Source organism: Phyllostomus discolor, chromosome 7 (genome assembly GCF_004126475.2).
Source record: "Phyllostomus discolor isolate MPI-MPIP mPhyDis1 chromosome 7, mPhyDis1.pri.v3, whole genome shotgun sequence".
NCBI classification, from domain to species: domain Eukaryota; kingdom Metazoa; phylum Chordata; class Mammalia; order Chiroptera; family Phyllostomidae; genus Phyllostomus; species Phyllostomus discolor.
Window position 1 is genome coordinate 69064041 of NC_040909.2, and position 25855 is coordinate 69089895.

Genomic DNA, 25855 nt, shown 5'->3' on the forward strand with positions numbered 1-25855 from the left:
TGAGTTGAAATCACTTGTTTTGTTTAAACTAATTACCATTATTCATATTATTCTAGTCCTTCCTGTAGTCATTTGTAGGCTAGACTAGCAGCTAGGAGGGGAATTAATATTAGTGCTATTGGGAGTATGGTTTGTAGTTTATCAGTTTGAGATGCCCATGGTAGGGGTAGGAGAAGTGCAATTTCTAGATCAAATAGCAGGAATGTAATAGCAACAAGGAAAAATTTTATTGAGAAGGGAAGGTGAGCTGAACCTAGGGGATCAAAACCACATTCATAGGGGCTTGCTTGTTCCACATAGGTGCTAGTTTGGGGTAGTCAGAACGCAATAGTTACTAGGAGGGAGGCTAGTGTTGTGTTTGTCAGGAGAATAATGGCTATGTTAATTACTCTTTTTCAGATTGTGCCAGAACTAACTGATTGGAAGTCAGTTGTACTAGTTAATACTAAAAGGGTAAGAGCCTCATCAATAAATGGATATGTATAAGAAGAGTCATATGACGTCTATGAAGTGTCAGTATCAGGCAGCTGCTTCAAATCCAAAGTGATGGTTAGATGTAAAGTGAAATTTTAATTGTTGCGGAAGGCATAGGATTAGGAAAGTTGATCCGATAATGACATGGAGGCAATGGAATCTGGTAGCTATAAAGAATTAGGAGCCATAAACTCCATCTGAGATAGTAAAGGGTGTCTCATAATACTCTGATGCTTGTAGAAGGGTGAAGTACAAGCCTAGGGAGATAGTGATGGATAGAGATTGGAGCATGTGTTTGTAGTTCCCTTCCATAAGGCTGTGATGGGCTCAGGTAATAGATACTCCTGAGGCTAGTAGAACGGATGTATTTAGAGGAGGGACATCTAATGGCTTTAGTAGGGTAATGCCTGCTGGAGGTCAATACCCACCCAGCTCAGGGTTTGGGGCCAGGCTTGAGTGGTAGAAGGCTCAGAAGAAGCCCAAGAAGAAGAAGACTTCTGAGGTAATAAATAGGATTATTCTGTAGCGAGTCCTTTTTGTACAACTGGTGTGTGGTGGTCTTGGAAGGTGCCCTGTCAAGTAATGTCCTGTCATCATTGGTATACGGTTAATGTATTAGTGAGTAGACCTAGGGTTAATAAAGTTATAGAATTAAAGTGAAATCACATTACCAGGTCTGAGATCATTAGGAGGGTGGATAGGGCTCCTGTAAGTGGTCAGGGGCTGGGGTTAACTAATATGATATGCATGTGTCTGGTGGGTCATTAGGCATTGCCATGTAGGTATAGGCTAGCTAGTGACATAAAAACATATGCTTAGATTAGGGCTACAGCAAATTCTAAGATTGTTACTAGCACTAGGACTACAAATGTGAGGAGTGCAGTAGCCGTACTGATGCTTATTAAAACGAGTGTTGCTCCTCCAATTAGGTGAATTAATAGGTGGCCAGTGGTAATATTGGTGGTTAGCCATATGGCCAGAACTATGGGTTGAACAAATAAACTAATTGTTTCGATAATAATTAATATAGGGATTAGGGGGAGGGGAGTGCCTTGTGGAAGGAAATGTGTGAGAGAGGCTTTGGTTTTGTGGTAGAAGCCTAGAATTATGGTACCTGCTCATAGGGGGATTGCTATACCGAGGTTTACTGATAGTTGTGTTGTAGGGGCGAATGAGTGGGGTGGTATGCCCAGTAGGTTTGTTGAGCCAATAAGTGGGATTAACGATATTAATATTAGAGATCATGTTTGACCCTTGCTGTTGTGAATAAAGAGTATTTGTTTGGATGTTAGGTAAATTAATCATTGTTGGACAGCTACTAGTCGGTTATTAATCAGTGGATTGGTTGATGGGAATATTATGGTGGGAAATATAATAATTAGAATGACAATAGGGAGGCCTGGTATCATAGGAGTAATGAAAGAGGCAAATAGATTTTCATTCATTTAGTTTCTCAAGGAGTTGAAGACTTGATAGTCTTGGTTATTTTTGGTTCTGGGGTTGAGTGGTAGTGGTGGCTGGAAACTTTTAACTGCATGATGATAAACAGAGTAAGGATAGTGGAGACAATTGTGATAAACCATGTTGATGTATCTAATTTGGGCATGTCATTAAGGGAAGGTTCATCCTCCCAATCTTTAACTTAAAATGTTAATGATATTAGCTTCTTAATATAATTATAATACATATGTGGATCATTTCTTGAAGCAGTTTAGGGTAACTATTTCAAGGACAATAGGTATGAAGCTGTGGTTGGAGCCACAGATTTTGGAGCATTGTCCGTAGTATAGCCCAGGCTGGGTGGATAGAAGGGTTGTTTGGTTAAGTCGGCCTGGGATTACGTCTGTCTTTAGGCCCAGGGATGGGACGGCTCATGAGTGGAGTACATCTTTGGAGGACCTGAGCATGCAAACTGTCATTTCCTTGGGGATAACCACCCGATTATCTACTTTTAGGAGGTGAAGATCTCCTGGTTTTAGGTTGGGTGTGGGTACTATATAGGAGTCAAAGCATAAGTCTGTATAGTCAGTATATTCATAACTTCAGTATCATTGGTGACCTATGGTTTTAATTGTCATAGAAGGATTATTAATTTCATCTATTATGTATAGGATTTGTAAGAATGGGAGGGCAATTGTAATTAGAATGATGGCTGGGAGGATTGTTCGGGTAGTTTCTACTTCTTGGGCATCTATTGTGCTTGTATGGGTTAGGTGAGTTGTTAATATGGAAGACATAAGATATAGAACTAAGGAGCTAATTATAAACACAATTATTAAGGTATGGTTGTGGAAGTATAATAGTTCTTCTATAATAGGGGAAGTTGCATCTTGGAATCCTAGTTGGAAGGGATATGCCATAGAGATATATGGGGGTTTCACCTGTAATTTAACTTTGACAAAGTTACACAATTTTTACTAATATCTCACTTGTGGAGAAAGACATAATGGTTATGATGTTGGCTTGAAACCAATTTAAGGGGGTATGATTCCTTCCTTTCTTATTTGGGGTTAACATATGTGGGTTCCTCAAATGTACGGTAGGGAGGAGAACCTCCATGGAGTCACTCAAGATTTGTGGTGGTCAGCTCTGCAACTGAGACTTCTCATTTAGCTGCAAACACTTCTCACACCATGAATACTATTAATATTACTGTTGTAAGTGAAATGAAAGAGCCTATAGAGGATATGGTATTTCAGGTATTATATGCATCTGGACAGTCAGAGTATCGTCGAGGTATTCCTGAGAGGCCTAGGAAGTGTTGTGGAAAGAAAGTCATATTAATGCCTACAAATATTACTAGGAAGTGGATTTTTGCTCATACTGTATTTAATGTGTAGCCCATGAAGTGGGGGAACCAGTGCACAAACCCGCCTATAATAGCGAATATAGCTCCTATAGATAGGACATAGTGAAAATGGGCTACTACATAATAGGTATCATGTAAGACAATATCTAGTGATGAGTTAACCAGTACAATTCCTGTTAGGCCTCCTACAGTGAATAGGAAAATGAAGCCAAGTGCTCAGAGTATGATGGGAGATCATTTGATGTTTCCTCCATCTAGGGTAGCCAGTAAGCTAAATACTTTTACTCCTGTAGGGATTGCAATAATTATAGTGGCAGATATAAAATATGCTCGTGTCTCTACATCCATCCCAACTGTAAATATATGGTGGGCTCACCCAATGTAGCCTAGGAATCCAATAGATATTATAGCTCATACGTTCCCTATATATCCTAAGGGCTCTTTTTTACCTGAATAGTAGGTTGCAACATGGGAGATAATTCCAAATCCTGGTAAGATTAGGATATATACTTCGAGATGACCAAAGAATCAGAATAAGTGCTGGTATAAAATGGAGTCCCCTCATCCAGCAGGGTCGAAGAATGTGGTATTGAGGTTTCAGTCTGTCAGTAGTATGGTAATGCTGGCTGCTAAGACAGGGAGGGATAGTAGTAGTAGAATGGCTGTAATTAAGACAGATCAGAGGAATAAGGGTGTTAAATATTGGGATAGAGCAGGGGTTTCATGCTGATAATTGTAGTAATAAAATTAATAGCCCTTAGAATAGAGGAGACTCCTGCTAGGTGCAAAGAAAAAAAAATTGCTAGATCAACAGAGGCTCCAGCGTGTTCGAGGTTTCCTGCTAACGGGGGGTAGACTGTTCAGCCGGTGCCTACTCCATCTTCAACTGTAGATGAAGCAAGTAGTAGTAGGAAGGAAGGGGGTTAGAATCAAAAGCTTACATTGTTTATCCAAGGGAATGCTATGTCAGGGGCCCCAATTATCAGGGGGACTAGTCAGTTGCCAAATCCTCCAATTATAATGGGCATCACTATGAAGAAAATTTTTACAAAAGCATGGGCTGTCACAATGACATTATAGGTCTGGTCATCACCTAGTAAGGCCCTAGGTTGGCCAAGTTCCGCACAAATAAGACTCAGTGCGGTACCTATTATACTCACTCGGGCCCCGAATAGGACGTACAGAGTACCGATATCTTTATGATTTGCTGAGAAGAGTCAACAGGAAATGAACATGGGTAATATGGCCGAGTAGGCATTAGACTGTAAATCTAAAGACAAGGGTTAATTCCCCTTGTTACCAGGCCCTGTGGTGTGTAGCATATTGAATTACAAATTCAAAGGAGCAGCTTCAATCCTGCTGGGGCTTCTCCCATCTTTTTCTTCTTATATGGTGGGAGAAGTAGATTGAAGCCAGTTGTTTAGGGTGTTTAGCTGTTAACTAAAGTTTCATGGGTTTGAAGACCATCAATCTAGTAAGGGTTTAGCTTAAGAAAAGTGGTTGATTTGTCTTCAGCAGATGTAGGGTACAGTCTTGCAGCCCTTAGTAATTAGGAGTTAAATAATTAGTATTTGCTTAGGGCTTTGAAGGCTCACAGTCTGGGTTAATCTAAACTCCTAATATAGGATTGTTATGATAGGGGTTGGTGGGAGGATTATTATTGAGATAATAATTAGGGGCGATAGACAAGTTATTTGTTTTGTGGTTTCGAAGTGTCATTTGATTTTGGTGTTATTTGTTGTAGGGAATATGGTTAGTGATGTTGTGTATGTTAGGCACATGTAGAAATATAAGTTGAGTAGGGCTGTGATGGCTATGAGGGTGGGCAGGATGCTGCTGCTGTTCTTTGTTAGTTCTTGGAGGATTATTCATTTTGGTTTAAAGCCTGTTAGGGGTGGAAGGCCCCCTTGGGATAGGAGAATAGTTAGTATGATGGTGGTGATTAGGGGTGTTTCGTTTCATGTGTGGGATAGTGATAATGTGGTTGTTGCGGTGGTAATGAGGAGTATTGTTAGGGTTATTGTGATGTAGATTATGAGGTTGAGGAGGGTTAAAGTTGGGTTGTAAATTAAAATTGCAGATATTCATCCTATGTGGGTGATAAATGAGTAGGCTATAATCTTGCATAGGTGGTTTTGGTTGAGGCCTCCTCAACCTCCAATAATTACAGAGAGAATGGATATTGTTAGGAGTAGGTCTGGATTGATGCTGGGGGAAATAATATATAGGATGCATAATGGGGCTAGTTTTTGTCAGGTTAGGAGGATTAAACCTGATGATAAGGGAATGCCTTGTGTGACCTCTGGGACTCAGAAGTAGAAGGGGGAGAGTCCAAGTTTCATGGTGAGGGTGAGGGTTAGGATGATTGAAGATGTGGGATTAATTATATTTATAACAGTTCATTGGCCAGAGTATAGTAGGTTAATGGTCACAACAAGTAGTAATAGTATTGAGGCTGTGGCCTAGGTGAGAAAATATTTGGTTGCTGCTTCTGTGGAATGGGGATGGTGGGTTTTTATTAGTATGGGGATAATGGCTAATATATTTATTTCAAAACCTATTCATACTGTTAGTCAGTGGGAGCTGGTGATTACAATAGTTGTTCCTAGAATGATAGTTGATATAATCACAGAGAAGGTGATGGGAATTACTAGTATGGGAAGGATATAAACCAACATTTTTGGGGTATGAGCCTGATAGCTTAATTTAGCTGGCATTACTTAGGATTTAGTGTAGTGTGGTAGCACGAAGATTTTTTAATTCTTAAGGTTAGGTTCAAGTCCTATAGTCCTAGAAATAAGAGGATTTTAGCCTCTATGCTTTACTCTATCAAAGTAACTCTTTTGTCAAACATATTTCTTATGTTTGGGGTGGAATGCTAGCCATTGTAATTGGTATGGTAACATATCATGTACATGGAGTGAATGTTAGGGACAAAAAGTTTTTTCATAGTAGGTGTATTAGTTGGTCATATTGGAAGTGTGGATATGATGCGCAAATTCATAGAAATGATATTGTGAGTAGAAGGGTTTTAGTTGCAAAGCTGATGGTGTATAGTTCAGGGATAATTGGGTTATTGTAGGCTCCTAGGAAGAGAACTGTTATTAGAGCATTTATTATAATGATATTGACGTATTCTGTTAAGAAAACGAGGGCGAAGGGTCCTCCTGTGTATTCGACATTGAAACCAGAAACTAGTTCTGATTTGCCTTCTGTTAAGTCAAAGGAGGCCCGGTTGGTTTCTGCTAGGGTAGAGATAAATCATATTATTGCTAGAGGCCATGAGGGGAGGATGAGTCAGATATATTCTTGGGTAATAATTAAGGTGGCTAGGGAGTAGGAGCCGATTATTAGTAGAATGGATAGTAAGATAATTGCTAGTGTTACTTCGTATGAGATTGTCTGGGCAACGGCTCATAGGGCCCCGATTAGAGCATATTTTGAGTTTGAAGTTCAGTCAGACCAGAGAATGGCATATACTGCTAGACTAGATATGGTGAGTATAAATAGTATACCAAGATTTATGTTGATTAGTGGGTATGGTATTGGCAGTGGAGTTCACATGGTTAGGGCTAGTGCTAGGGCCAGAATAGGGGCAATAATAAACATATAAATAGATGATGTTAGTGGGCATAAGGGTTCTTTGGTAAATAGTTTTACGGCATCTGCGATTGGCTGGAGTAGGCCATGGGGGCCTATGATGTTTGGTCCTTCACGCAGTTGTATACATCCTAAAAGTTTCTGCTCTACTAGGGTTAGAAATGCTAAGGCTAGGAGGATTGGGATGATTATAGAGAGGAGACTAATCAGATACATTGTGTTAAAGAGAGGATTTGAACCTCTGGTATTAAAGGTTTAAATTTTACATAATTGCTGGTCTCTGCCACTTTAACAGCCCTTGTCTAGGGGTGGTATGGCTGTAGAATGTCAGATTAAGATTATATCATCTGTTAGGCTAGAAGGCGCTTAATTTAAGGGGGCCTTGTCTCTCTTGTCCTTTTGTACTGGGAGAGGCATAGAATAGATAGAAACTGACCTGGATTATTCCAGTCTGAACTCAGATTACATAGGACTTTAATCATTGAACAAACGAACCATTAATAGCTGCTGCACCATCGGGGTGTCCTGATCCAACATCAAGGTTGTAAACCCTATTGTCAGTAGGGACTCTTAAATAGGATTGTGCTGTTATCCCTAGGGTAACTTTTTCTGTTGATCAAAAGTTTTTGGATCAATAAATGGTGTAGCCTCAACTGGTAGGTCTAGGCTTATAATTGGTCAGAGGGTTTTTTGTACTCCGAGGTCACCCCAACCTAAATTGTTAGCCTATTTGAGGTTATGTTATCCCTTTTGGTGATTGGTGCTTGCTCTTAGGCTAATTAATTAAAGCTCCATAGGGTCTTCTCAACTTATTATTATATCCCTGTCTCTTCACGGGGAGGTCAATTTCACTGATTGGGAGTAAGAGACAGTAAGACCCTGGTGTGGCCATTCATACAAGTCCTTATTTAGAGAACAAGTGATTATGCTACCTTTGCATGGTCAGAACACTGTGGCAATTAAACATGTGTCACTGGGCAGGCAGTGCCTCTAATACTTGGGATGCTAGAGGTGCTGTTTTTGGTAAACAGGCGGGTTTGTGTTTGCAGAGTTCCTTTTACTCCTTTTAATCTTTCCCTGTGGCACTCCTGTGTTGGAGTATGGCACTCCCTAACATTAAGGGAGTAAAGAGCTTGTTGTTTGGCTTGCTTTATGTATGTTAACTATCAATGGTGATCCATTCTGATATACACTTGTGCAGGGAGAATAGAATTCTTGTTACTCATATTAACAGTGTTTCTTTTATATAGTTATAGAATGGTCCAGTTTTGGTGCTAGGAGTTGGTAGTTGTTATTGGAATTAAGGTGATTAAATTGTTGAGCTTGAACGCTTTCTTTATTGGTGGCTGCTCTTAGGCCAACTGTGGTTTGTTTCCATACTTACTCTCTAGGCAAGGTTGTGACCTGTGTCTAAAAGGCTGTCCCCTTTTAGACAATCTTTTAAGTCTACAGTTAAATTGAGGGATTTTTAGGTAGACTTAAAGTTGAACTGAAGTTCTTTTCTGGACAACCAGCTATCACCAGGCTTGGTAGGCTTGTCACCTCTATTCATAAGTCTTTTCACTATTTTGCCACATAAATGAATTTGCTCTATGAAGCTGCTCATGAATAGCTCATCTGGTTTTGGGGTTATTAAGTTAAGTTCTCTTTGCTAAGTTGTTCTATTTAAATCATGCAAAAGGTACAAGTCAGGCATGTGCACTGATTGGGAACAAACCAGTAACCTTTCTGCAACTGAGCCACACCATTCAGGAATGATTTTTAATAATAATTAAAACCTTATGTATTTATATGTACATTTCAATGTATAAATACTCATATAATAATAATAATCATATACATCCAAAGATATATAGAGACTAGACATAGAGTTTGTATTTTCTTAAAAAAATATTTTAGTGCTCCAAAACCAAGTAATGAAAAAAAATTTAGAATGCATTTTTCCCATCAGTTTCTTCTTTTGCTCTAGTTAAGACCTAAATAACATTTTAATCACTCATATCAATATCACATTTCTAGTGATGAAACTTCTAGGATGATCATGTCATTAGTTTCACTGATAAAAACAATGTACAACAGAAATATACTCTCATAAATAAAAAAAAAAATCCTGTAGATATTGTCAGCTATTTTTTAAGAATGCTATATTTTATAGAGTACATTCTGGATATTTGCTTATTATTTCTGGTTAATATTCAAATCTCTTGCTGATTTCATTTAACAATTTAATAGTCCTTTCTCATCACTTCCTGGCAGAGAATTATTAATGATCCTATCACTGATAGGAGAGAACTCTGTTTAAGAAAGTAAAATATGAGTGACAATATAATAGTGGCAAGTTACAGTGAGCCGTGACTGAATAAAGAAAGGGTGTACGGCACCCAAAGAGCAAACACCAAGTGAACATATGATGGGTCCTTTCCCACCATCATGAGAAGTGGAGTGTTCTGAAAAATGCTATATGTTTATGTATTGATTTATTAAGCATGAAAAGGGATGTGAGGGGGTAGTAAAGGGTAAAGGGGGTCAAATATATGGGGACAGAAGGTTTGACTTTGAGTGGTGGGCATACAATGCAATATGAAGATGATGTACAATAGAATTGTGTTCTTAAAACCTACATAATTTTATTAACCAATGTTTCCCCAATAAATGTAATTTAAAAAAGAATGAGAACCATTTCCTATGAGTTTTTTCATAACTATAAAAATAGGTGTTACATAATTAAGGATTATTGGTAAAACTGCTTAGTAGGATTCCAAGAGAAATAGTAAACTGTTCCTTTACCCATATTTTTCTAGGTGTAAATGAAAAAGAAACAGAGGCTGACGATGTAGGAATATTATTAGAAAATCCAAGAAGAAAGCAAAATCAGAAATAATGAAATGAGAAATATTTTTAAAAATTAATATTCTGAAGAGAACTATTTTTTTTCTTTTTTTAAGGGAACATTATTAGAATGCCAAGGGTGAAAACAGAAAAAAAATAACAAATTTAAAGTGAAAAAAATCTGAAAGGCAGTTTGTAACTACATAGGGACTAATATGTATGTGTATGTGCCTACATGTACACACATTCAAACACACACACATTAAGGTTTATGTATCTAGCTAACGTAAGAATGTGTCATAATGATCATCTATCTACCTGACTTCAAAAACTGAATTTTACCCTAAAATTATATATACAACTATAATTCCATAATACTCCTTTTTTTCAGTTTTGTTACTGGGGGAAGACCTGAGTCAGTAACCCCTACAGTTTTTGCCTCAATTGCAAGAAATGAATTCAAGTGGGAAACAATACATAAAGTAGAAATGAGATAGCAAGTTTATATATGAAACACAGGCAGGCACCTGGGCAATCTGAATGCCTCACTTGTAGAGGAAATAATGTTGTTAGTAGGTTTGTTAGTAAGTCTGTTCCATACACTTGAACCGAGGCTACAAGTGGGCAGTCAGCTAATCTGACTATGCTGACTATTGAAGTTCAGGGGTTACATGCTTTAGTCAGCTTCTAGGTTCTCTCCCCCTCTCCTTTTGAAATCTTAGGAATAACATACAGCTACAAATACTTTCTTTCTCTGCTAGTAAAGGCTCTTTGTGTTAGTGAAATTGCTACAGAGGCTCCCTTTGACAGTGCAGAGTCTCAAGGACTCCCCTTCTCCTGCGCTATCTTTGTTTGTGATGTTTGGAGCACATAGTGATTTTATTAAATCAGGCTCAGGGCTGCTGAATCAATGAGTAAGACGTGTCTCCCTCCTCCTCCCTGCCTTAGTTTACTAACTATGCTAGTTAATATTCCCCCTCAAGCATGTGGAGCCCAATCTTTGGGGACTTTGGGGGATGACTGCTCTGGCTAATTCCTATTATAAAAGGGACATTGGTATTTCTTTGGTTTCCATCTGCTTGCTAACTCTTAGTCCAAGGAGGTGGAGGGAGGGAAGTGCCTGTCCATGGATTCATGATAGATGTCTGGAGCCTGGGCTCCCTGAGGCTGACAGTAATTGTTGTTTCCTGGAGGCAACAAATTTGACAACAAGGTGAGTGGAGTTGAGGGCTTGGGACTTTATCTGATAAGTGTTAAATTTAACAGGGATAGAAGAATTCCTCTTCTGAGTGAGGAGGCTGAGCATATTGACAGGCTAGGAGAAAGAGTGTCAGAAATACGAGAAAGACAGTTATATTAAAGCCTAGTTGTGTTACTTACCTGTAACAGACTTTCATTTCTTGAAGAGGAATTTGAGGTCCCCTGCTGGCTTATAGGAGTACATAATATTGTCCTGCTGTTCTGGAGGCTCCTGAGTAGAGGGGTCAGACATTCAGGGACTAAGAGAAAAGAATGTGTAAAGTAATACCCATCATAGAGGCAACCCAAAGGACGAGTGTAATTCCTGATTATAGGCTTTCCTGCTACTCCTAGGATGGTGCAAGATTGTGAGGAGAGGGATCGAAGAAGGAAGTAAGGACAGAGTAGGTGACCCCAGTATCTAGTAAGAAAGTTACTGCCCCACCTGTCACATCCTTGCATACCCTAGTCTGTAGTCCAGTAACGGTGCCCTTTTCAGCTGGGGCCAACTGGGGCAGGCAGCTTCTGTACTGATTTACTATTTTCAAGGCAGTCATGGCCTCAGGCCTGGGGGTCCTTTAAAGTGCCACCCTGTGGCCTGCCGTCTTGCACTTACAGAATATTGCCTGAGGTGGCTTGCATGGTTTGGACATTCCTTGTCCCAGTGCCCTACCTTTTGACATATACAACACTTGGTGTCCTTGGTAGTAAACCTGGAAGGGCTAGTGGTATGTGGCTGTCCCACAAGAGCAGCTAGGACATGCAGGTCTAACCTCCTCTCTGGCCTTTCTCTTTTTCTCAGTTGTAGAAGACTGTATTGGCTGTGGTTAACATTGCATTTAAGGAAACTCCAGGTTCCTGGAAAAGCTTCTGGAGCTTTCTTTTAATTTTAGAGGCAGACTGAGTTAGACACTTATCTTTCATTGACCTGGCCTTCACAGGATTTTAAATCTAGGTTGGTGTGCTTGATTAGTGCCTCACTTAGCCTTTCTAAAAATGTGGTGACATTCTCATCCAGGCCTTGGTTGACAGAATTAATGGCCTTTTGTCCACTGGCCTTGAGACCCACTTTAATGCAAATTAGAACGTGATTTCTTTCCCATTTTTGGGAGGAGTTGCTGTAATACCATTCAGGGGCTGCCAGTGGAACTGCTGACTCTCCCATGGGGTTTTTGCTGTCAGGTGTAAGTTGTTAGCAAACTTCCTGGCTTCTTGATTACCTTTTCCCGCTCAATTTCTGATAAGATATCCCTGAAATAATCATAGTGTCCTTCCAGGTTAACTTGTAGGCTAAGGTAAGGTGTTGGAATGCATCTATGTATTTATCTGGATTATTGAAGTAGCTTCCTAAGTCTGCCTTAATTTGTTTAAGTACTACCAAAGAGAAGGGCTGATGTGCTAGCTAAGGGCCACACATCAACCATATATGCTTAGCTGGTGGAGAGGGCCTAGGGCTAGAAGGTGTGAAGGTTGCTAATTGAGTTGGAGGTTCAGCATATGATGGTAATGATGAAAATGTTGAGGGCACCTCTTTTAAGAGAGTTTTTCCCAAAGATGTCCAGAGAGTTTTTCTGGACATCTATCATGAATCCATGGACAGGCACTTCCCTCCCTCCACCTCCTTGGACTAATAGTTAGCAGGTGGATGGAAACCAAAGAACTACCAGTGCCCCTTTTATAATAGGAATTAGACAGAGCAGTCATCCCCCAAAGTCCAAAAGATTGGGCTCCACATGCTTGAGGGGTGGATGGGGAGATGCCTATGGTATGGCAACTAGATTGCACTGTGGTAAGAGTTGGCTTATATCTGGAGCACAGGTGCTCTCTGCCTGGTAAATAGAGAATGCCTGCACAAATAGGATTTCTGGCTCCCTGTGCAGGCATTTGCAAAATCATCAAGCTGGGATTTCGTACTGTGATTTAAGATTTCATGTAGTAGCTAGGATTCCCTGTCAGCTAACTGATACTGAGGCCAAGCAGTATTATAAAGGAACACCAGTCTTTCTTCTTTAGTATTCAGGGGTGAAACTGTGACCAGCTGGAGAGGATACACCCAGTGGGGGCCCACCTGGAATGGACTCCTGATTTCCCATCTGGAAGAAAGAAACACCAAGAGATTAAAGAGCCCAGTGTCCCAGGGTGGGATCTGAGAAGCTCAGATCACAGAACCCAAGACCCCACACACCCAGAACAGACATCTCTGTTATGGACGATGTAGAACAAGGAGTTCAGTCCCCATCTGGAAGGAGGGAACACCAGAAGGCTAGACAGCCCAGCATCCTGGGTTGTAGCCTGAGAGATAGTTGTCCCAGGACCTAAGACCCAGCGTATCCAGAAGGGTCACTTCCACTATGGATGGGTCCTTCCAAGGAATGAAAACATTTGCCCCTACCTTTCTTCATCCAATGAGAAAGAGTTCACTGATCAGTGGGATCTCCATAGTTTAATAGTCACTTTTGAGCATTTGATGGGTTAAGCTGAGGGGCAGGTGAGAAGGTAAGGTTGGAATATAAGGAAATGCTAGTGGTCTAGGGTGTGGTGCCAGTCTTAGGGTATCCCTCCTTGTCTGCAGGAATAGCACTGTCCCTCTGATGTCAGTTGTAGTCTGGGCACTTGTTGTCCCAGAGATGGCATAGAGGTTAAAACTACAACTGACAAGTGATCCTTGTGTTGCCATTGGGTGGTAGCTTTTTGCTTTCCAGCTGCCCTGCTTTGACTGTCAAAACACTGAAAGGTATTTCTACTAGTTTCTTAGTGAGGGCCTGGGGTCCTAAGGCTAGCTTTTGTACCTGATGTCTGCCTGGAGTTGCCTGCTGGATGAAATGTATCCACAGCAATGATCTGCCCTCTGCAGACTTAGGGTTAATGTTAGTGTACTTTTGTAAAGTTCTAGTTAATTGTCCCTGGAAACGGACAGGATTTTTATCCCTTCTTGCCCTTCATCAGTCTTAATTTGATTGATCTACTTAGGGGCATAATCTGGGATTGTGCCCTGGCTGATATGTGCAATGTTGAGTATGATGACCAGCTAATTTATCAGTATAAACCCTGGTCTATCATTTTTGTGCTTTTTTATCTTTTTAAAATCTACATTGCAGCAGTGGGAGAGAACAATATGTAACTTACTCCAACTTAGGTCACAAATCAGTGATTACATTGCAATTGACAAAGGAATTTGTTTCTATAACAATATTTTTAATTAATCAATTTGTTTCCCACTGTTTAATTGTACCTGATGATTCTGCTGGGAACTAACAATTTGTTTTGGAAAATCAAAGGGAATGTTTGGCCTTATTTGTCACTAAAATTATTACTTTGCCACTTTTCTATCTGCCTTTTCTACCTTATTCTTAGATTTCCTCACTCCCATTTGCCTCCTGAATTTCCTACTCCTATGTCCTTTCTTCCTATATGTCTCTTGCATTCTTTCTCTCCCTTTTCACTCCCTTAATTCCCCCTCATTTTTCTCCTTCTCCCCACATGTCCTTTTCCAGCTTGCACAGAACCTCTGCAACATATGCAACTCTTCTGCAACTTCCCTAGTTCCTTTCTGCAAGACACAGCATTCTAAAATAACCATCAGAATTATAAATTAAAGTGTATTAGAACTTTGTAGTCTTTCAGAGATTTTTATGTAATTCTTTTATTTGACAAAGCATTCTATGTATTTTAAGTACATTAAATAAGCCTGATTAGTCCAAATTTTATTTTTATAAGAAGAAAGGATAAATCCTTGAGATATTTCAGGGGCCCTTTGAAATACTTCAAAGCCTTTTTAGGTGTTAAAATTTAAACCTGGAAAGCTTGCCAAACATTGTTGCCCTAAGGACTGGCATGCTGTATCCACATAGGTTGACAAATATCCATTCTTAGGATTGAGAGAGATGAATTTTCTTTGAAAACTAAGCATTCGATTAATACTTTGCTTTTTAGGTAGATGCAGGAAAAACTTTCCCCATTTATCATACTGAAAAGAAACAACCACATTTCATATTACCTTATTTATATAATTCCCTTTCAAGATTTTTCTTTTTATAAACCCTCTACAATTTGTATAGACTTTCTGAGATATACACAGTCCTTCTTTATTTCTTTTTAATTCATCCAGAAATAAAACAGTTATTTCCTCATTGGAAGATATAAACAGTGCTCAAAAGTGAGTTTTATTATCCAGTGACCTTGACATCTGCAAGGGAACTGGAAAAGAAGGGAGGATATCAGGTTTGGGTGACCTTCAGCTGCTTCAGTTTTAAAAGTACCAGCTTTTCTCTTGTACATTGAGGGAGGGAGAGTTATTGCTTCTGGGGACAGTGAAACAAAGGGAAGGCTCAGGGTGGAGGAAGTAACAGGAGAGAGACTGGGTGGGCTGCTTTGGCTCCTTAGAAAAGTTATGGATAGAAAAGGAGTGAGTCAAGGCAGGTCTGTCCTGGTTTACCTGGAAGTCAGAGAAAAAGGGGCCCTAGAGACAGGATCAGGTGGTTAGCCCAGGTCAGTCTTCTGCTGCCCACCACTCCCCAGCTGCAAGTCTCCTAAGGTCCCTTAAAATTTAAGATGAAACAAAAGGTGTATGTCCGAGAAGGGGCCCAGCTTTTTCTCAAGAGGGAGAGAGAGCAAAACATTCACCTGGCAAATACAACTCCTTGGGGGAGAGATGCAGCAGGCTTACATCATGTCAATGATCCAAACTTATTGTTCTCTGACCATGATTTAGTAACAGAAAAGACTAGGTATTTTGAGTAGTGGGTCAAAATGCACTGTTTTCTGAGAGAGACTCCCAAAGGCCTTTATACCTTTGGTCATCCTCAGCTCTCTTACATGTCTGGGTTTCTCCCCTGGGTCATCTAAACAGTCAGTGGTCTTGGAGTGCTGGGTGATGTACCCTTATTTTGTATGTCCTCAGGTGAGCCAACGTTACATTACAGTGATGCGACTTCCCTGTGAGTCCCCTGCAGGTCTTAGGGATTAATCCTAGACACCTCTGCAAGGCCCCCACTCACCTAGGAATGCTGGGGAACTTGGACCAGAGGGATGATGTGCCTCTTTAGTCTTTAGAGCCCAGGCAAACCTAAACAATCATTTTGTCTTATCTTTGTTTCTGCCTCCAAACACAGACCTAGCATATCTGCATACCCCTCCTCCACAGCACTGCTGCATCTCCTTTAGCTCTGAAGGTGAAACAGGTGATAAAACATTGCTGGTGAAACCATTTACTCACTGCTTTCTGTGCTACTGAAAACAAAGGGTGGGATCTGAGTCAGATCTGAGTCACTGAGACAAAATATGCTACTAGGAAAAGACCCGAGTCAGCACTGCACCCCTCCTCCGTTTTTGCCTCACTCACAAGATGTAAATTCAAGTGAGAGACAACATGTAAAGTGGAAATGAGATAGCAAGTTTACTTATAAAACACACACGAGCACAAAACTACAGACAAGAACCCAGCTAGTGTAAATGGCCCATGTATAGAGCAAATAAATTTGTTGGTAAATTTGTTCTATACATATGAGCCGGGGCTACAAGTGGGCACTCAGCTTATCTGAAGGCACTGACTATTGGGGTTCAGGGGTTATATGCTTTAGTCAGTTTCTAGGTCTCCCTCCTCCCCCTTCTAAATCTTAGGAATAATATACTATAGATGCTTTCATTAACTACAAATGTTTGCTTTTTCAGCTAGTAAAGGTTTTTTATGTTAGTAGTGAAATTGCCACAGAGGCTCTCTTTCCCAGCACAGAGTCTCAAGGACTCCCCTTCTCCTGTGCTATCTTTGTTTGTGATGTTTGGAGCTCCCTGAGCGTTTACTGGACCGGTTTCAGGACTGCTGAGTCAATGGAGGGGACACATCTCCTTCTTCATCCCTGATTTGTTAACTGACCATCCTACCTAACAGTTTAAAGCCAAGATATTAAAAATATAAATCAAATGGGTTGTTTTCCACCATTAAATTAAATTCCTATAATTGATATTCACTTTAATGAACTATCATTTAAGCAAAAGGCTGAATCAGAAAGCAGTCTTAAGAAACAAGGATTAGACATATAGTATTATGAAACTATCATATTATAAGAATTAATATATCCAATAAAAAGATTTCATTTATTCCATAAGAAGTTATAAATTCATATATTTGTTTTACTATATTTGTATTATTTATATACTACTATGGATATTATTATAAATTTAATATGTCTCATATTTTAGGTTTATTAATATAAGTATATTTTATAGCTCTTGAATAATTTCCCAACAGTTAATGAAAAGAGATTTGAACTTACCAGTTTCACATAGTATTTCAACCATTTTCCCCAATCTTTTCTGGAACTTAATAGGTTCCTTGATAAATTGTAGGCAAGAGTTCTAAATGTAAGAGGAAGTGCATGCTAGATTCTTTTTGGATAACTTTATGTACATTACCTATTTATTTCTTAAACTCTTTTATCAGGCAGTAATCATGTGCTCTATTTTACACAGAAGTCCAAGGCTTTTAAAAATTAAGCATCTTTCTCAAGCTCATCCTCTTGTTCATCATTTTTTTAAAAAGTAGCTACTATGAACCAGGCTAAGTGTTGTGGTCACGGCAGCAAATATCGTGGAATTGATACACCCTCTTGATGCAAAATGAAGGAAACTGGGGCCTGATTTTGATTAAGAGAAGCAGAGAAGAATCTCTAATAAAGTCCCATTAACTTGAGATCAAAGGATACTTGATTAGTAGAAGAAATAGTAGATAGTAGATAGTGATAGTAGAAGAAGTAGACCTGAGTGAGAAAGAGCTTGACAGTTTTAGAAATTGAAGGAAAGCCAGTGAGGCTGATCAGGCAAACAAGGAGACAAGTGCCCCATTTGTAATCGGATAACTCAGAGTCCTTGGAAATAGTTTTTAATTTTTTTTTCTGTTTACAGGAAAACCACTGGTGGCATTTAAGCCCAGGTTTGACATGTCAAATGTATACTTACTTTAACAGATCATCTCAGTGCTGGTGAATAAATGAATTAGAAGATCCAGTTAAAAATAATCTGAGTGAGAGATGGTGGTGCCTTGAGTCTCATGGTGAGGAGACTTATGAAAGATGTAGTTTGGAGGCACAGTAGACTGGATTTGATGGTGGATTCTATGTTGTAGGATAAGAAAGAAGACAATTTCTCAATTTCTTCCTTTCAATGCTAGGACAAAAGAAACTAGGTAGATGGAGGTGCCAAAATTTCAAATGGAATAAAAGATCAGAAAGAGTATTCAACCGAAGTATTTTAATTTTCAGAATATGTCAGATAAGTAATGCCTGAAGCCAAGAGGGGAGATACAGGTGACAAAATAAATAAAAAATAAATTAAAAATAAGAGGGTTATCAACAAATGGGTTCAGAGGTGGATAAGGCATTCTGAAATCATGTGTCTAATTATTGCAGATTTACATTTAATTCTTGTCTTCTCTAACTCCTAAGCCTAAATTCTTAATCACTGAGCTGTGGAGCCAGGCAGGCACACTTTTATGCAACCTAAAAAATCACCTTAATCACCCATCCATTTTCATGAGCTACCATGTAATAAGCACCGTGTGATTTATTTATTACATGCATGTCATTTCTAATCATTCCTCTAATTCTGCAAGTGGTTATTAGTTTCATTTTACAAAAGAAAACAAAAGTGAGGTTTAGAGAGTTAAACTTATTCTACTTGTTATTTTTATAACATTTCTCTACACATTTCATTAGTGTTCCTGTGACTCCCATCAGCTTATAAAGAGCACAATCATTAGTAAAAAATGTTTCTGTAAGCCTTGGGAGGAAATGTATATATTTATTTTATAGTTAAGTTGATACTCTAAAGAATTTCACTGAGGGGTAATTAAACTTGTTTTTGGAATAACATGTTAACATACATAGAATCATGTCCAAATGTTTAAAAACATTTACTTCACTGTGCCCAGTCCAGTGACTCATTTAACCAAGTTTCATCCCATGCACTACATGGTTGTGGGTTGAATTCACAGTCAGGGCATATACTTAGGTTATGGGTTCTTTGATCCCCAGTCAAAGTGGGTAGGAGAAATAACTGATTGATGTTTCACACATCCATGTTTCTCTCCCCCCGCCCACTCTCCACTTCTTCTATCCCTAAAATCAATAATAAAATACCCCTTGTTGAGGATTTAAAAGTATATAAACATTAAAATATTGACTTAATTGTATATTTACTTAGTTGTATGATTCTCATGATGGAATCAGCTATAATGTCAAGATACCATGCTGTTTACTATTAGCAATGTACATCACAGGTATGCATGACTGTTCCACTACTACAGCTGTCTGTCTCCGAAATTAAAATGAAAGTTTTGCCAGCAATTTATGTCCACCATCATTGAAATAGATTCACCATTCCCCTGAGTGCAACACTGTGCAGTTACTCCTGTAATGTCAGGGCATTTCAGGCACTTACTGCTAAATGATGACAGTGTCACCAGAAAAAAATCTCAGGTACAGAATAGCACAGCTAGAGCAGCTATTTTCTTCTCAAGTACAATTACTTTGCTCTCAGAACCAATATAATCATTTTAGCAGGTCCATTTATTCCATGTACTCAGGTTGTAAATGTGTATCAATGTGTATATGAACATAAACACATAAAATATACTGCATGTCAACAGACAGTTTGGGTTCCTTCAGATATAAAAAAACTATTATCCCTAAAATAAATTAAATTGTTTGTAACAAACTTCTCAAGCTTACAGAAATGAACAATGGTGGAAACAAAAAAGGAAAAAACAAAGGTACTCTTGGTGGGAATGTAGACTGGTGCAGCCACTGTGGAAAACAGTATGGAATTTCCTCAGAAAACTAAAAATGGAACTGCCTTTTGACCCAGCAATTCCACTGGTGGGATTGTATCCCAAGAACCCTGAAACACAAATCCAAAAGAACCTATGCACCCCAATGTTCATAGCAGCACAATTCACGATTGCCAAGTGTTGGAAGCAACCTAAGTGCCCATCGGTAAATGAATGGATCAAAAATCTATGGTACATTAAACAATGGAAGAGGAAGCTCCTACCCTTTGCAACAGCATGGATGGATCTGGAGAGCATCATGCTTAGTGAAATAAACCAGGTGGTGAAAGACAAATACCATATGATTTCACCTTTAAGTGGAACCTAATCAACAAACAAACAAGCAAAATATAATGAGAGACACTGAAATTAAGAACAATCTGACAATAACCAGAGGGGATATGGGAGAAAATAATGGGAGGAAAGGGGGAAAGGGTTTTTTGGAACAACTATAAAGGACACATAGACAAAACCAAGGGGGGGTGGCATTAGGGAAGGGAGGGGGGATGGCTGGAGAAGTGGGGATTGGTGGAGGGTAAATGCAGACAACTGTATTTGAACAACAATAACATAATTAAAAAATAAATTAAAAATGCAGGAGGGGAGATGGCGGCTTTACTCTAGGCAACGTTTTTCTCGGCTTCTGTGAAGAGGGGGGAAACTCACAGATGGGTGGAGAAACAGAACTAGTGAGCTAGGTTACTGAATCACTTTTGAAAGCAGGACATCAAAAATTATTGCACTCACTGGAAAACCAGACGATAAGGAGTCTGCTACAGGACAAAAGGGGCCCAGGGATCAGCACGGGGCAGAGGGGTGTGCAGACCCCAGGCCCGCCTGGTGCTCTGGGGTCTGCCCTGGGGCTCCCGGGAGAGGGAAGTCGCTGCTCCCTCCCCCTAATACGGGGGTGAATAACTCCAAGGGAGAACATGTTGCTAAAAGGAACAGATTGGCCAGTTGGACTGGGAAAAAATCGCCCAGGGACTATGAACACCCGCCCAGAGGCCTGGGAGGAGCGAGGGACTCTAGCCGACAGGACCAGGGGCAGCCTGGAAGGGTGCCTGCACCCCTAGCCCGGTGGAAGTGCAGATCGTTGGAGAGTACAGAACCGGGCCACGCTCCGCACGCACCCCATAGGGAGGCCTGAATCTCGGGCTGCAATCCCAGGAGGGATATGGCACTTGGTACATTCGTACAGTGGTGGCTCAGAGATTTCCAGCCAGCCCAACTGGGGGAGCAGGGAAAGGCACCCACACCTGGTCGGAGTGTGGTTCGGTGAGGGAACATGGAGCTGGAAACGGCTTGACTCATGCACCGTCAGGATGACTGACTGTTGCGCGCTTTGATACCGGCAGGGTCTCGGCGAGGCGCTTAGGGCAATCCGAATCTCAAAAGTTTGGGGGAGGGGCTCGCCCTTTTACTATCCCCAGGGAGGGCGCAGTGAATCCCAAAACATCTCCGGTGCCTCCTGAGATCATAGAGCTGGAAACCTGCAGGACCCCGGAGTCCGGAAGAACATGGAAGTGAGATCCAAAGAGCCAGTGTGTTCGGGAGGGCCCAGGCTACCTGACAGACTTACTGAGATCTGGCTGGGAGAGAGAAAAGCATTTCAAAGGTCCCTCAGCCAGCTGAAGCCAGCAAGATCAGAAAAACTGGTCTGGCCAGTTAGAAACCAACAAGAGGTTTTTTTTTTTCTTTTTTTTATCTTTTCTCTTTTTTTCCTCTCTTTTTTTTGTTTGGTTTGGTTTGGTTTGGTTTGGTTTTTGTGGCTGTTGTTAGTTGATTGATTTTATCTGGTGTTTTATGTGACATTTTATTTTTCAATTCTTATTATTTTTATCTCGCAATCCCTTATGTTTCTCTTCCATTCATCCTAATATTATTCTTTGCACTCCAAATTTATCTCTCCTGCACTACATCTGCTTTTCTTTCCTATTTTTTTTAATCTTGCAAGTTACTGTAAATTTGTATTATCTTTTTCTCACTCTTCCGACATTATTTATTTTAATAATATTTTGGTATTCTTTTTCTTTCTGTATAATCTTCTTTGCTTGGCTGGTTATACTGTCATTTGATAGGTTCCCCCTGGTATCTCAGTCACAAGGTGTTGATAAGTTACTATCCTCCATCTGTGTTCCATTAATACACCTCTCAAGGTTCTATACTCTTTATTCTTGTTATCTAGACCTCATCAATTCTGCCACAAGACTGTCAGCTTACTATTATTCCTAGTAAGACCTAGTCTATACAATTGTAAATGCTTCTCAATACCCCTACCTGATCTCAGCCCACTTTGCAATTTTCTGAACTATACTATTGTGGGGGTTGTCTCTATTCTTTTACTCACTACTCCTATATACTAATCTTTAGTCCAACCCTACCTTAGAATCTGACCTCCCACAGTCTCACAACTTTCTAGATCCAACTAACAATCCTCTCGTCCCCAATAAGAGTCTTACCTTCTTTCCATGCTTTCTAAAACGTGGATAGTGGGGTGGACGATCACGGTTAACACTATAAGGAGCCAAAGGATAACCCATCTCTTCTCTACTGGCTGCTAAAGTAAATATCATAGTATACTGTCTTGCTGTTTTAAACCATTTTGCCTTACTCCCCCAAATGATCACAAAAAAGAATAGGGAGAAGCTGTGAACACCAGGATACACGAAGGAGATTGCACCACTGAATCTCACAAATATTCTACCACAGAAGTTCACACCATAATTACAGGGAATCAGAACAGATCAAATTAACAAACAAGAAGAAAAAAGAAGAAACCCACGAACACTGAGAAAACAAAGAAACAACCCCCAATTGAAGGGAAACGAGGAAGCCTCAGGAAAAATGCTAAATGAAATAGAGGGAACTCAACTATCAGATAGTGAGTTCAAAACAATGATTACCAGGAAGTTGAATGAACTCACAATGAGCTTTCAGAAATTAGAGGGAAACTACATCAATCTCACTGCAAACTATATCAACATGAAAAAGGAAATAGAAACTCTGAATACAAGTCAAGAGGAAATAAAGAATACAATTTCTACTGAAGAACACAGTAGAAGGAATGAAAAGCAGGATCGATGAAGCAGAAGATCGGATTAGCGAGCTGGAGGACAAAGTAGAAAACAGCATCCAGAAAGAGCAAGAAAAGGAAAAGAGGCTCAGAAAGAATGAAGAGGGATTAAGAGAAATGCAAGACAATATGAAATGTAATAATATCCGTATAATAGGAACACCAGAAGGAGAAGAAGAAGAGCAAGGGATTGAAAACCTAGTTGAACAAGTAATGAAGAACTTCCCTAATTTGATGAAAGAAAAAGTCACACAAATCCAGGAAACACAGAGAGTCCCAATCAAGAGGAACCCAAAGAGACCCACCCTAAGGCAAATCATAATTAAAATGACAAAATTTTAAGACAAAGAGAGAATATTAAAGGCAGCAAGGGAGAAAAAGGAAGTAACATACAAGGGAGCCCCAATAAGGCTAGCAGCTGACTTCTCAATGGAAACACTTCAAGCCAGAAGAGAATGGCAAGAAATACTCCAGGTAATGAGAACCAGAGGGCTGCAACCAAGGCTACTATATCCAGCAAGGCTCTCGATCAAGATAGAAGGCCAAATAAGAAGCTTCCCAGACAAAAGAAGTCTAAAAGAATACATCTTGACCAAACCAGCTCTGCAAGAGATTCTAAAAGGACTGCTTTAAGGAAGGGAGTGAAAAGAGAGAGAGAGAGAGAGAGGAACACACGTACATAAAAGACAATGAATAAGTACCTACCAGTAATAACCTTAAATGTAAATAGATTAAATGCTTCAATCAAAAGACATAGAATAGCTGAATGGCTAAGAAAGAATAACCCACACATATGTTGTCTACAAAAGACCCACCTCAGGATAAAAGACCTACACAGGATGAAAGTGAAGGGCTGGAAACAAATCTTCTAAGCAAATGGACAGGAAAAAAAAAAGCCGGGGTAGCAATACTCATATCAGACAAAATAGACTACAAAAAAGGTTCATAAAGAGAGACCCAGAAGGCCACTTCATAATACTCAAGGCAAGAATACATCAAGAAGACATAAATATTGTAAATATATATGCACCCAACATAGGAGCACCCAAATACATAAAGAAAATCTTAGAGGACTTCAAGAAAGATATTGACAGCAACACAATTATAGTGGGAGATTTTAACACCCCACTATCAAAAATGGACAGATCTTCTAAACAAAATATCAACAAAGATATTGTGGCATTGAACAATACCCTTGATGAAATGGACTTCACTGATATATAAAGAGCCCTGCACCAAAAGAAGCTAAATATACATTCTTTTCAAATGTACACATAATATTTTCAAAGATAGACCACATGATAGGACACAAAACAAGCCTCAAGAATTTCAAGAAAATTGAAATCATGCCAAGCATTTTCTCAGACCACAAGGGACTGAAGCTAGAAAACAACCCCAAGGAAAAAAAAACAAAAACACTCAAAATCATGGAGATTAATTAGCATGCTATTAAACAATGAATGGGTCAAGAATGATATTAGGGAATAAATCAAAAGGTTTCTGGAAACAAATGACAAAGAACTCACAACAACCGCAAACTTATGGGACACACCCAAGGCAGTCCTGAGAGGGAAGTTCATAGCAATACAGGCCCACCTAAAAAGGTTAGAAACATTCCAAACAAACAACCTAACTCTACGTCTACAAGAACTCGAGGAACAACAAAGGCAGCCCAGAGCAAGCAGAAGGAAGGAAATAACCAAGATCAGAGCAGAGTTAAATGACATAGAGACTAAAAGCACAATTCTAAGGATCAATGAATCCAAGAGCTGGTTCTTTGAAAGATAAACAAAATCGACAAGTCTTTAAGCAGACGCATCAAGAAAAAAAGTGAGAAGACCCAAATAAACACAATCAGAAATGAAAGAGGAGAGATTACCACAGATACCACAGAAATACAAAGGATTGTAAGAAATTACTACAAAGAACTGTATGCCAAGAAAATTGAAAACCTAGATGAAATGGACAAATTTCTAGAAAAATATAGTCTTCCAAAACTCAATGAAAAAGAAGCAGAAAGCCTGAACAAACCAATAACAGCAAAAGAAATTGAAGCAGTAATAAAAAATCTCCCAACACACAAAAGCCCTGGACCAGATGGTTTCACAGGAGAAGTCTACAAAGCATTTAAGGAAGAGCTAACCCCTATCCTTCACAGATTATTCCAAAAAATCCAAAAAGATGGGAGTCTCCCAAACTCTTTTTATGAGGCCAACATCATCCTAATTCCAAAACCAGATAAAGACACAACAAAGAAAGAAAACTTCAGGCTAATATCACTGATGAACATTGACGCTAAAATCCTCAACAAAATACTGGCAAACCACATCCAACAATACATTAAAAAGATCATAAGCCATGACCAAGTGGGATTCATTCCAGGGATGCAAGGATGGTACAATATTCGCAAATCAGTAAATGTAATACATCACATAAACAAAAGCAAAGACAAAAACCACATGATTATATCAATTGATGCAGAAAAAGTATTTGACAAGGTACAGCACCCATTCATGAAAAAAACACTCGGCAAAGTGGGAATAGAGTGAGCATTCCTCAACATAATAAAGGCCATATATGACAGACCTACAGCCAGCATCATACTCAATGGGCAAAAATTAAACTCTTTTCCACTAAAATCAGGAACAAGACAAGGCTGTCCACTTTCAACACTTCTGTTCAATATAATACTGGAAGTTTTAGCCACAGCAATCAGACAAGAAAAAGAAATAAAAGGCATCCAATTTGGAAAGGACGAAACAAAACTGTCACTGTTTGCAGATGACATGATAGTATACATAGAAAATCCTATAGACTCTACCAAAAAAACTTCTTGACCTAATAAATGAATTTGGCAAAACAGCGGGATACAAAGTCAATCTCCAGAAATCAAAGGCATTTCTGTACACCAACAATGAAACAGCAGAAGCAGAGATCAAGGAAAAAATTCCATTTGAAATAGCAAAAAGAAAAGTAAAATATCTAGGAATAAACCTAACCAAAGAGGTAA

The 25855-nt window shown here is 39.4% G+C and overlaps 1 protein-coding gene and 1 long non-coding RNA gene across 3 annotated transcripts in view; one reads left to right on the forward strand and one right to left on the reverse strand.

Moving 5' to 3' along the window:
- The window catches only part of SNTG1 (syntrophin gamma 1), a 795508-nt gene that overhangs the window by 320829 nt on the left and 448824 nt on the right, over positions 1 to 25855 (forward strand). The window lies entirely within an intron of this gene.
- LOC118501673 lies at positions 2583 to 19156 on the reverse strand. Its single transcript, XR_004904307.1, has 3 exons — positions 19144 to 19156; positions 12235 to 12241; positions 2583 to 3040 (listed from the first exon to the last, which is right to left on the reverse strand). It is a non-coding gene; the product is annotated as an uncharacterized LOC118501673 (long non-coding RNA).